The 13654-nt window shown below is 48.6% G+C and overlaps 1 protein-coding gene across 2 annotated transcripts in view; it reads left to right on the top strand.

Moving 5' to 3' along the window:
* Positions 1 to 13654, top strand: part of JAKMIP1 (janus kinase and microtubule interacting protein 1) — a 3487328-nt gene that overhangs the window by 431652 nt on the left and 3042022 nt on the right. For both annotated transcript variants that reach the window (XM_069631978.1, XM_069631979.1), the window contains exon 3: positions 5520 to 5685. The gene's annotated coding sequence lies outside the window, so the exon portion shown is untranslated. The remainder of the gene's footprint in view (positions 1 to 5519; positions 5686 to 13654) is intronic.

Genomic DNA, 13654 nt, shown 5'->3' with positions numbered 1-13654 from the left:
GCCCTGATAGCCTGGAGGGTCTCCCGCCTAGATGACCACTCCACTGTGTGAGTGACAGCTAGGCTGTATGAATGGGGATCTTTTTGCATAAAAGCAGGGTCCTGAGGACTGGCATAGCAAGATGTCGCCACTGGAACTGAGGAACCGAAGAGGAGAGAAGCCAAAGACATCTGCAACGACTGAACCACCGGTGAAGCTCTGCTGCAGCGTCTCACCACGTTTCTCCACACGACGAGAGGACATCTTCATCTGAAAGAGCCTTCGTCCCTTGAGCTGGTGGGGCCAACCAGTTTGCCAATCGCCTTCTTGGACCTGCCTTGGTCGAATCGCCAGTGCCCAGCACTTGGAGGCCGGATAACCAGGCAGCCATCCACCCGGACCGAGATTTAAAGGAGCGTACCTTTTATTTTGTTTGGCAGCACCGTGGCTGGTTTCATCCCTGGGTAGTGCAGTAACTCGAACCTTCCTCCACGACGAGAGCCTCTCTTCCTCTGCTGGATCCCCCGAACTGCAGGAACTACCTGGAACAACCGCCACCGCAGGAGCCGCTTCTTCATTTTAAGGTACTTAGTTCCGCCAGGCCTCCCTTTTCGTGCGGTAGTGCTAAAGGTGTTTTAAATCCTTTACCTACCTGTTGGGTCGGCCGTCTCTATCATCTAACATTGTCTTTCACCTCCTGCATCCACCTTTTCGAATCGTTAACCAAAGACTTGACTGCAGCTACAAGAACATTTTTGCTCCTGGGCCCCTTTGCCCTGTACCACTGACTCTGGCACAGGTCTTTTGACTCTGGCTGAATTTGTTAGAACTGCCTTCTTTAGATTGCTTCTCAACTAGAGCTATGTTGATGCACCTACTTCTTATAACCACTTTTTCCTTCCCACTTTTAAAACTTGTGAAGTGCCATTTTGTTTGGGTTTTCATTTAAGTATTCTCTATGCTAAAGTACTGCCGTGCCTAAACTTGTTCACAAACTTATGGGAAGTGTTGCTAGGGTGTATAAGAAGATATTCCTGTTAAACGTGTGCTTTCCCTCCCTTGTGAGAAATTGCTAGAGTGCCATTTGTGTTTGGTTTTCACTGTGTCGTTTTGCTCAGTTTTCACACTTGCTCAAACTTGTCTACAATTTAACTAGGGAGTTGTGTATACTTTTCTTGACTGATTTTAACTTGCTTTATTAACTGTGATTAATGTGCTGAACTAGAAGTGTATAAAATAAATATATATATCCTTTTTAATACAATCCTTGAGATGGGTCTGACTGCTTAGCCACAGCTACCAACTAAATTTTTGTGGTACAGACTGATACCAAAGGGGATTTATTGCTCATACCTGTAGTCTTAATCTTCTGTAGTTCTCCCTAAGGGAACTGCACATGATTCTGCCTAACACCAGCATCCGGACCATCTGTTTACTTTTGCGCTTACACTCCAACTGATATATGTAGAACACAACTTGAAAGCACTCACACACTCATTCCACTGTCCCTTAGCAGCATTCCTACCCTAAACCTAAGACACATTATAACAGTGACACTGATCAGATTGTTATTACCATCCCATTTCAAGATGCCCCTACGTAATTGTGGTAGCCATCCCATTGCAAGAAGCCATCACAATAACTTCCCCGAGGTCCCCTCCCCTCTCTGTTCCCCCAACCTTCCAACCTGAAAACCCAGAAAACCAACATGAATTTCCCCCTCTAACATAAGGGCATTTATGATGAGTACCTGCTTCTTATCCCCCAACATAACAACAACAATAAACCTCAGTGATACTGGAACCGTCACTGTAAAATACCTCCATTTAATGCATCCCGCTGTGGTCCGCCTCTCTGTCCAAGGCAGAAGGCTCAGCGATTGTGCTAGGGAGTGCTCTGCCTGGCACAGGCACTCCTGAGGCCTATGAGGCCTCTGTGCCTGTCCAACCGGGGCTGTTAGTAAGACAGAAGAAAAAGAAAACATCTGGAGATCAAGCTTCTGGGCCTTCCCCCACCGCCTGTGACTCCGCTGCAGCGACCCTAGAATCGCCTCTAATGAAGCAATTTGCCATCTCTTGTAGATCTGTGTGTGGTGTTTGTCCCTCCGACTCACGGGGTGTGTTTCCATTGATGCATTTGCTGACTCCATTGTTGGCCCCATATCTTTTCCTAGTAACTGTAAAGCCCTGTCTTCCGCTACCGTAATCTTTCCTGACTCAGAACGGGCGTCGGGGGCCTGCCTCTCGCTCTCTCCTCTGGAGTTTGGGTGCGGTCTCGCCTGCTGGAGCGTCTGCCCTGGCGCCTCCTTGATGAGCTCATCAACGAGCTGCCCCTGCTTGCCACCATTCCCACGCTTCCTCTGGAGTGTTACAGAACCAATGGCGGCCGCCTTTAATGATTTTAAGCCAGGCGGGGTATAGCAGCATCTGGCGTATTTTGTGGTCCCTCGGTATCCTCTTTATTTCCTCAAAGTGCTGTCATTGCTGTTGCACTTGTTTTGTGTAATCTGGGACACCATTATTGTAGAGTTTGATTGGCCCTTTTCTTCTGACTGCTTGCAGGAGCACATCTCGGTCGTGAAAGTTGAATATCCTGGCCACGATAGATCGGGCAGCTCCCAGCACCGGCCTCTGCGCAGGCACCCTGTGGGCTCGCTCCACTGCAAACCATTCTAAGAGGACTTCTCCACCCAGGTGTTCTGGCAGCGATTCCCCCAGGGAGAGCTCCATAGAGTCTCTGTGCGCATTCTCGGGGAGGCCTACTATCCTAACATTGTTCCTTCTTGTGCGGCCCTCTGCGCCTTCTGCTCGGGCCTCAAGGACCCTGGTTGACTGGATCAGTGTGACTGACCACTTGTTTCTTGAGGATCTGCACTTCCTCCTCCACCGTTGTGACTCTGTTCTGTTGCCTTCTGTCTCTCTGCCGCTTTCTGCATGTCTGCCCTAATCGGGGTCAGCTCTTCCCCTATCGTGCCATCCCTGGATTCCAGCATTGTTCTGGAGTTCTGTACGCCTGTAGGACCTCAACTATCCTGCCCTCCGAGGTGGTTATCTGGTTCTCCTATGGCAGCGGGAGAGGTGAGGATCTGGGGGGCAGGGACTGTGGGATCGGGCCGTATACTTATCCATCATGGACTGCCTGCTCTTACGTCCTGTCATAATGTCCCAGTGTTCCCCCACTGAACCGGCCCAGAGTGGTTTAATCTTGCACCGCCTAAGTCGTTGTCTCTCTGGGATGCCCCCTTTCAGACCAGGGAGGGACAGAGGGGGATCATGGTGATAGTGAGGCAGTTTTTAGTTGTGTCGTTGCCTGCCCCTTGTGCGGGGGGGCTTATACCCCAGTTGTGGGAGTGTGGTGCCGTTGGGCTCTTGCTCAGGTATTTCATATATTGTCCAGCTCGGCTAGCATTTTAATATTGGCAATGCTTGTCTGTCTTTTACCCCTGCAAGAGTCTTGGGGTATATTGCTGGACAGAAGGGTATAACTTGGGCTGCTACTTGCTGGCTATGCCTCCTACCTTTGCAGCCCTTTGACTTTTTGGGCCTCAGCTCGGCCTCGATATTGGGCAGGGCTTTACTTTGGTTACCAGCACCTTCTCCCAGTGGTTTGCCAGGCTCCCTGATGTTATTTAGGACAGGCTGTCGAAGTTCAGCGGGTCTCACTGTCGACCTGTGTACCATGGCCAGGCTGGTCTAGGCTCTCAACAGCCAGGTCCCGCATGCAGCCAGACCCCCGCCAACAACTGCAGGATGTCAGGCTCCGATCAGAGAGGTCGGGGTCCCCTCCCCACACTGTGATGGACACCGTACTCTGGTGTGTCAGCCACTGCCCCACCGTACAGGAAGCCGTGCTTATGCAACTTCTCAGGCATGCTCTGCCACAGCTGCAGATCGATATTTGGCTGCTGAGTGATGCAGCACGCTACAGTCCCGGACTCTTCCACAGAGGGCTGCCTTCTCTATCTCACTTCTCATGGCGCTCCGCACTGTTGCATGATCCCCAATCACCTCACTTGTGCAGTTCTGGCAGTTCAGGGCAGCACACAGGGGCCCCAGCGAAACTGCACTCCTTGCTGCCGGGTTTCCTGTACTTGTCCCGCCACCGGCTGTGGAAGTAACAACGCGGCTTGGTGGCCATCATGAAACGCTGCTGGCACGTCACGCTCCTTTTTTTCATTTTTTCTCAGGGGAAACTCCGTCCCCGACGCTCGCTCAGGAGAACTCCCATCTCCACACACTATCCCATGCTCAGATCTGGACTTAAATCCCATGAGCGTTTCTTACGGATGGGTGATGCGTCATAGATCTCCTACTGCATTAGTCGCTCTCTGGTCACACCCTCCCCAAACCCCCCAAACCCCCCCACCCCAAGCTAGACATTCTTAAATAAACACGTTCAAGCTCCACGAGGACAAGTAGAGTGGTGCATTTCTCAGCAACAAAGAGTGAAATCAATTGATAATTCGGGCAAAGAAAGTTAGGAAGGGGTGAATAGAATGATTAGAGAGGGAGGGAGTGGTTTCCAGGTTTCTTGCAATCAACCCATCAGCATATCTGAAATGATTGTGATGTGAAAACCATCTGTATAGTTTAGTTTTCTTAACTTATAAGAATACTTCTGCTAAGAAATCACTATTTTATAGGGTGATGTATCATTGGAAAACATACATGTCATCCTTTCTAGACCACTGCACACCAACTTTAATTAATACATTTCCTCAAAAATGTTGAACGCTTCTAAGAAAGAAGTCTCTTGGCAACTAAACGTTTGCCATTTGGTCCACTGGAGAAGAGACAAGATATGAGCTTTTCAGAGGGCTTGCGGCTACTCTGCTGTGTCAAATTAGCTGTACTTGTCTCGTGGTTTGGCTTGTATTCTATGTACCGCCTTTTTTTGTTGTAACTTCTGCATGTAGGAAACATCTCATTCTTAAAACTCGATTAGTGCAGACACATTTGCATTTGTAGTCAGTAGAAATCTAGCAAATATATACCCAGGCATCTTTGTGATAGTCATGCTGAGCAAGGTCCTAAAGACAAGTAGATTTCATATGCGATTTCATATCTGTGTTCTTTTGGAAAGCACGGGCTGTTAAATATATTTACCAATAAATCCATATCCTTCCCTGGTGCTTATCCCTTCTATATTACATTGATATAAGCAAGGCATTTATATAGTGGCATACTATCGTCCATGGTGAGAAGGTTGAGTGGGTGATCCTTTCAAAATACAGGAGTATTAGCAAAGGCACAGAAGTTTGCAAGTAGCTGCAAGTCCGATGGCAACATCTAAAGTTTTAATCTTCTTTTGGATATTAAAACACTTGTAAAAATGCTCTAGGGATGACAGATAGGTGGGTGGAAGGATGAAAAGAGCCTGAGAGCTTTATTATAGCCTAGTCACTAAGCCTTAGGGAAACATAAAAAACGTACATTCACCATTTTCTTAATGTGATAAATAAACATTCCGAAGCATCTCTTTCGTACATTGCAAGTCTTTATAAGATGCTCCTAATTCCTTTAATTTTTGTTTTTTTACAGATGGTGTTATTGCTTCTCTGGATATTTTTTTTATTTCCAAAAAAGGGTTGACAGTTCCTATGATATTGGAGTGTGAAGTCTTTAGAGCCACAGAAGATATTTTTCTGGATTATCACATGTTTGGACGTTTATCTCTCTGTTCAGGGGACCACTGTTGCTGCAACTGGTATGATTTTACATTTGTTTGTGCTGTTTTGTGGCGTTCATAGATTTTCTACTTGCTTACTGCCGATGAGCAGAGTAATACATTTGCACGACACTGTTAAGCTCTATCTATTAAGATATGTATCTACCATTTCCTATCTATGAATACAATAGCAAACAGGAAGATTTACCAGCAAAGAATAGTTTGTAAATAAGACAATAATGCTCATCTTCTGTCCACATACTAGGCAGAAGGTCCTAGGTTGATGTGTAATGATGTCACCCTCCTTGCTGTCTGGGATCCTGATACTGGAACAAACAACCCAGAGATATGTTGCCAGTCATTGGTTTTGGCCATGTGTGTGTTGGCATGCCACCATCACTCCATTATATGGGATTGTGGATAGCCATGCGAAGGCATTGCTTTTTAGTAATTATGACCCGCTTCCATAGTGATGGTGCGTCACTGTTTTCCTGCTATTGAGTCGGTATTTTGAATTTCCCTAAAGATAGAAACATTTTCATAAGATCATCTTTAGTGTGCCACATATATTGAAACACAGATATCTACGTTCTAGTTACGTTTTTTTTCTACGTTTACTTGAGCTCATTTTTCTTTTCTTTTTAAAAAAAAAACTTTATTTAACCATGGCAGGTACAGCGCATAACACCGAAAAACAATATCAAGATCATAGTACAGCATTATATATGGGTAGAAGCAGGTAGGGATAGACATGGCAGTAGACAAGCAGTTGGTCTGCATTTCATATGAGTTATAACAACAGTAATCAAGTGGATTAGGACAACTATCTGTCCAACCGTTATAGCTCTACTCCTGGGCTTGGGTGGCTAGGTAGGGTCAGACTTCCGTCCAAGTGTCTTTACGTCTGGGGGTAGCAGGCAATGTCTCTGTACAAGCGTCTTCACAGTGTTGGGCCAACATGAAGTCCACTAGCCAGGATTGAGTGTAGCGTGGGTGTCTGTCCATCCACCTCATCAATATACACCGTTTAGCAATCATGCCACCCATGTTGACAAATGAGCGAAGACGTTTATTGGTAAATGCAGGCCAGCCCCGAATAGTGCCCCCAATGGGGTGGGGAACAATGTAACATTGACAATGGCTGACAGGATCCTCATAACTGGAACCCTGAAGTCCCCAAGAGAGAGACATCCCCAGAACATGTGCAGATGACCAGCGTTTGGGCAGTGGCACCGTGGGCAGAACTGGTACCTCATGCCAGGCATTTTACCCCGTTTCCGGGGGATGTAGTAAAGACTGTTCAGCAGCTTGTATTACATGAGTCTAAACCTGGAGTTTATGGAAACATTACGAGTATGTAGACACATATTCATCAGAGAGTTCTGACCCTAGATCCTCTGGCCACTTGTCCCTGATTGTGAGGACCGTACGGGGTGTTTTGTGCAGAATCTTCGGGCCACCACACGGTGACCGCTGCTCTTAGTCTTAGTATGTAGTATTGCATCAGTTCAGTGGCCGTGCCTTTGTGTTCCTAATGCCAGGTTTGTGGGGAGATGAAGAACCCATCTGGATATAGATCTGCCAGTGCATGATATCCCAGACCCTCCCAGTACTCTGCTCACAGCCTTGCCCCATGTGGCGCCCAATTCTGGGAATTTCCATAAGGGAAGCCACTTGTAGTATGGGTGATGTGCCCCAGTCCGGAGAAAGATTGAGCGCCACACAAGTACTGTTGTGTCCGCGGGGTGGAATGGGCAGTTGTCTGTGTACCTCCCATCTAATATGTCTTTCTTAAAACCTGCCCCCCCAACCCCCTGCGGCAAGCCATTCCAGCTTTACATGGGGTGGTTGTGGGGCAGCCCTGTACCAGTGAGATGCAAATTGGGCCTGGGCCGCTAACCAATAGATATCGAGGTGGGGGACTGCGATTGCCCCTTTGCATAGGCCGGAGTCATCTAAACCCATTTTGTGCGCACCACCCCTGTGTGTCATAAAAACTGCGCAAGCATTCAGCGTATCCTGGCAAAGAATACCTTGCCTGGCCAGAGTGGAACATTGGTAAATGTATACAGCGGTTTGGGCAAAAGGATCCTTTTAACTAGGGAGAGCCTACCTGCCAGTGATATAGGAAGTGGGGACCACCTGGTAACCTTATCCCTGACATACCCCACGATGGCCATATAGTTATCCAGTAGGAGGGATGCCCTCTCCCGGGAAATCTGAACACCTAGGTACCTTATGCCTTTTGGGGACCAACGTAGGGGAAACTCCCCCTGTGGTTTCCTCATACATTCTGTCAGGGGGGAAAACCTCAGATTTAGCATAATGTATAACGAACCCCAAATATTCCCCAAAAAGTGTAATGTATGTTTGTTTGTTTGTTTTTATTATTTATAATGCGCAGATATACCCAGGGGTATCAAGGCGCAACATTTACAAGAATATGCAAAGCTTGGTTACAAATAAAGAATATACATGTAGGCAATGGAAGTATATACAGAGCATAGTAAGGAGAACAAGCAGTATATATAATATAAACGCGAGTACGGGTGGGTGCACGAGGTTACCCAGTGTGCGGGTAGCAGGAAGTGATAGCCTTGGCACCTAGCTATCTTGGTGGTCCCTCGTTTTCAGCCATGAAACTACCATGGATCGGAATTTCAAGTAGGGCATATCTGCTCTCAAGTTGGGAGGCAAGGAGTTCCACAATTTGGCTGCTTTTACCGGAAAACTGTTACCTCCTATGGTGGCAATGTCTCGGATAATTGGATCTAAATTAGGGAGCAGGTTTTGTACATAATGGAGGACGTCATCTGCATAAAGTGAGATTATTTCTGGTGAACCCAAAAGACGAATACGGCAGTGGAGGTCACGTACAAAGTCCTCTAGAGGCTCAATGGCCACCATGAACAGTATAGGAGAGAAGGGACACCCCTGACATGTGCCCCTTCCCAATGTGAACCGGTCCGAAAGTCAGGAGTTGACCATTATCCTTGCACGGGAGGGCAAAGTATAGGAGTTTAATAAATTGGAGCATCTCCGGACCAAACCCCATTTTATCCAGAACCACATATAGGTACTCCCAGGAGACCATGTCAAATGCTTTCTGGGCATTAAGCGTGACCGCCACCGCCTCAGAGGTCGGGTCTATTCTTGCGAGCACATTGAACAATCGCCTAATGTTAAGGGATATAGACCTGCCAGGTACAAACCCTGCCCGATCTTGGTGGACAATATGGGAAGAAGTGGAAGGATACGGTTTGCAAGTGCTTTCGCAAAGATTTTTCTGTCCACGTTCATAAGGGAGAGCGGGCGCTAGAACCTGCACTCATTACTGGGCTTCCCAGGTTTCAATAACACTGTGATGGTGGCCTCCCGCATAGATTTGGTGAGAACAGAGTTGATCAGCGACTCATCCCACACCTCTATAAGGCGGGTAGCCAGCAGGGCGCTGTATTTGCGGTAGAACACGGCCGCTAGTCCGTCAGGGACAGGAGCTTTGAGAGGTCTCTTATTGCTGTCACTAGTTCTTCCACTGAGCACTCGGGCTTTCTGCCGCTTGGGGGCTAAGGCTTGAGAACGTTCCACCCTCCAACCAGGCCATTATGACCGAAAGGTCATGGCGAAGATCCGCCCCATATAGCGAGCCAATAAAATTTAGGAACACCACGAGGATGCCCTGATTGTTACATTTGTCATCCCCCAGGTTGTCTAGTATATTATCTGCCCGGTTTTGCCCGCGCTGTGTTCTGACCACTCTAGCGAGTGTCTTACCATGATGATCACCCTCCCCATACTTCCTGGCTGCCACTGGGCGTGTTAGGAACCAGACCTCACGCTCGGCATGCAACCTGAAGAGTTCCAACTCAGATTGAATAAGCACCAGCGTATTATAGTCTCATGTTCGGGCATATTCCCCCTCAAGAGCCTTAAGGCAGTCTTCACTTTTTTGTAGGTCCCTCCTAATTATTGTAAGGACACCCGCTTCCCTGGAGATCGACATTTCCCGTATGAACACTTTAAATGCCTTCCAACGGACTCCCTGAGATGTATCCCCCTCCCTATTATTGGAAAAGAAGAATTCAATGTCAGATTTGATGTCGGATTTAAAGACAATGGGGGTCATTACGAGGTTGCCGTTCTGGAAACAATGGTACCGGTAAGCAGGTCTGACCTGGCGGGCGGAAAGGTACCCACTCGCAGACCTTGACGGATGCGCCGGCACTATTCATGAATGGTGCCGGCGCATCCGTCCTCCCCATTCCAATTGAGTCTAATGGGACTCGAATGGGAATGGGGAGCAATATTTTCTGGCGCCCAACAATGAGGAATTACCGGGACCACCAGGGCTGTAATGCCCCGGTAAGTCCCCATTGCCGGGCACCATTTTTACTAGCACGGCTACCGCCAGACTCATAATGAGGCCCAATGTCTTTCAATGGGCCTCATTACGAGGTGGGCGGTAAGGGATTACCGGCACCGGTAAGGGCTCCGGTGCCGGTAATCCCTTACCGCCCTACTACGAGTTCCCTTTGCGGGTCCTTCCTTAACGCCTGTTTTTTTCAGGCATTAAGGACGGGACCCGCAAAGGGACTCTAGAGCTAATAACGGTATTATTAGCGCCTTCCCCATTCCCATTGAGCCCTATGGGGCCTCAAATGGGAATGGGGAATGGCCCTGCTGAATGGGGAATTACCGGTCCCGCCAACCTTGGAATGGACCGGTAATTGGTCTATTCACCAGGGCAAAGTCGGAACGAGTTTGGAGGCAGCCATGGCGCTAATGGCGCCATGGCTACCTCCAACCTCGTAATGAGGCCCAATGTGTCCAACTTGAATCTGCAACGATTAGCTTGGTTATGGGGCCTGTCAGTTCACAAATGAAGGACTACAGGGGAGGGGTCAGACAATGTGCGTGGTTGGATGTCTGCCGTAGCTATCCTGCACAGCAGCATACTGGAGACCACAAAAATATCAATGCGCAAAGCCATGTCATGTGCTGGCGAATAGCAGGTACATTCTTGGGCTGTCGGGTGCTTAAGGCGCTAGGCATCCCTTAGTTGGAGGTCCACATATGTGTCAGTAGCTGGCGTGCAGTCCTGGAGCGGGGTCTGGGAGCCCGGCCCTTTCTATCCAGCCCCAAATTCATGATCAGGTTCATGCCCCCCCAAAGTATCGGAACCCCAGTATATGTGGAGATAATCCCACAGACTTCATAGAATAATTCCAGGGAGTCCACATTCGGACCGTAAGTGTTTACAAGTAAAAGTGCCGTCCCTGTCTGGGAGCAATGCACAATAACGTATTGTCCCCTTGTGTCTATATGAGTCTTCCAATGGTGAGGCTTAACGATTTATGTAGGAGTGTCAAAACACAGCAAGATTGTGTTAAGGACATTGGGCCTCATTACGGGTCCCCAGTAACCCTGCCGGATCTAGCTGCGGGTTGCCGTAGGACCTGTAAAAAATCACTGGCGCTTGACTTACCGGTGCCACCAGGCTATTCCAAGTCCGGCGGCCGGGAAGTCAGGCACCAGCAGTTTCGTTAGCCCCATTCCCATAGAGTCCCATAGGACTCTATTGGAATGGGGACATGGGACACGGCAGCACCGGCACTGTCACTAATGGTGCCGGTGCTCCCTTGAAACTCTGCGGGCGGGTGCCCTTCCGCCCAGCAGGACTGACTGTGCCGGGCAGGATGGAACCCGCACGCAGAGTTATAGTATTTCCGGACCAGCACACTTATAATGAGGCCTATTGACCCTGTGCCGTATCGCATAAACCTCCTGATGTTCCAACTCATCAATTTAATCATCATATTGCTAACCAGACAATATCACCATGATCCACTTCCGTCTTGTCCCACCCGTCTGCCCTTTGTTATGCATATCGTATGCCTGCAACCACCTGCTAAGGGATTTTCGACCTTTTCTACAAATTCAACTTTGAACATACGCCCCCCGTATCCCTCACACTGCCGTTCCCCAACTCGTAGTGTAGTGTACCCCTTGTCCGCCCCCCTGAAGAACCCTTGAACCCCAACTGGCCCACAAATAGCAGCTGGCAAACGTGTAAACCAAAACAAAGCCATCGCTTGGGGAACAGCTGCCACTGTGGCGGCACATGAAACTTGTTACCATAATGATACCTATATGATACCTTACGTCGGGTAGATTAAGAACACTTCAAGCAAACCATTTTACAGCAGTGCTATGTAGTCAACCTTATGTGAGAGTTCAGGCGATTCTCGGGCAGGTGCTCGCCAGGGACGTCCAACAGGATTTTGGATTCAATTAATTTTAGCGCTTCCTCCGGAACAGTCAAAAATAGACTTTCAACCGGAACTGCAATCGAAGGCGTGCCGGGAAAAGCATGGCATATTGAATGTTTCGCTCCCGCAGTCATTTCTTGATCCCTGTTGAACTGCAACGAGAAGTCTGGGAAAATTCGGATGACTTGGGATCCCATTTGCAGGTCTTTTTTTTCCCTGGCTAGTTTTAATATGTGGTCTCTATCCCGATAATTTAGGAGCTTAGCAATGATAGGTCTGGGGAAGTCTGGTTTTGGATGTGGGGCTGGGGCACGGTGGGCCCGCTCAATGGCAAAGAAGGGAGAAAGCTTTGGGTCATCAAGGAGGCCGTGTGGGTTCCAAACCCTGGGCACAGTAAGCACTCCAACTCGATGGAATCTGGCCGGGCTGGTCAACATGGTGGCTAGAGCAAGGGCTAGAAAGATGGTATACGTCTGGCTGGTAAGGTCCTGGCCTGTGTGGGAGTTCAATCCGGGCTGCGGGTGCTCTGTGCTACGTGTGGTGGCCAAGGTCACAGGCCATTAGCCCCAGGCGACTGGAGGTTGGCAGTGTTGCAGCGCAGCGCCACCCCACCAGAGCACAAGGGCCTCCCAGCGCGGGATCCGGCCAATGTGTGCTGGCAGTCTAGCTAATCAGGCCAGCGCTGCTTCACCATTGGTGCCTTCCAGGCTCGAGAATCAGAGTGCGCGGCCCGACCCTCGCCAAAGACACAGCTCCCAATGATAGATCCTAGTCTGGGGGAAAGGGACAGTCGGTGAGGTTCGATCCAGTGCTCAGGTGGGCCACATACACTGCATGGTCGATGGGCTCCTCCCCCATCAGCCAGCAATGTTATCATGGTACGCAGCGGCTGATCCAACCCGAGTGTGGTAAACTGCAGGCCAGAGGGGTCATATACCCGGGATGAAGCCACCACCCAGGTCCCCAGATCGTCAGGCGCATCACGGTTAGTTCCAGGGTTTAAATCCGACAGGTCCCAGCGTGAGATTGGACCTCGAGCCGACCAAGGATAAGGATTTTCATGCCACCAGACGGAGCTCTGTAGCAAGCAGCCATCTTCATTGGCTGCTCGACAACGTCCCCCATTTTGGTCTCATTTTATTACATAATGTCTGATTCACATAAACACAAATGTGATTCGTTTATCTTCAGGTCCCAGATGTTTAAATCGGGTACACAGTGACTGGTTTCATGCTGCAATGGATTCTGGCTGCATTAGTCTTCCTGGAGAGCAGTTCCGTTTTATGGCTATGCATTTTCTATCCATGTTATCAATCCCAACTGCTTACCGTCACAAATGGCCTCAGAAATCCACAGACAAAGATAATGGAACTAATGTACTTTATTAAGATGTTAATAAAAAAGATTTTGGAAGGCTATGACGGTTGAAACTACTGGGGTTCCTATATCTCTCTCACCTTCCTAATGGGCTCCCTCCACCCTAGCCCAAAATCTCCCTGACTTATTCTGTTGCAAGGTAAAACCTACTGCCCAAATGTTCTCTAATCTGGGAGGGAAAGATAAAGGATGTGGCCTTTTCTGTCAGTTTTCTGCTAGGATTTTCCTAAGGGATGAGTATGGTCTGTTATTACTGCACAGTATCACCAGGGTTTATCTTCTAGCCTTACCCCTTATCTCCCTTTCTCTCTCGGCTTTAATTTTGCCTCTATTTGACCCTCTATCATCTATATCTACCTCTG

Source organism: Ambystoma mexicanum, chromosome 6q (genome assembly GCF_040938575.1).
Source record: "Ambystoma mexicanum isolate Mex_15411 chromosome 6q, UKY_AmexF1_1, whole genome shotgun sequence".
Taxonomy (NCBI): domain Eukaryota; kingdom Metazoa; phylum Chordata; class Amphibia; order Caudata; family Ambystomatidae; genus Ambystoma; species Ambystoma mexicanum.
The sequence above is the reverse complement of the archived record's forward strand: the minus strand, read 5'-3'. Positions and strand labels throughout refer to the sequence as shown.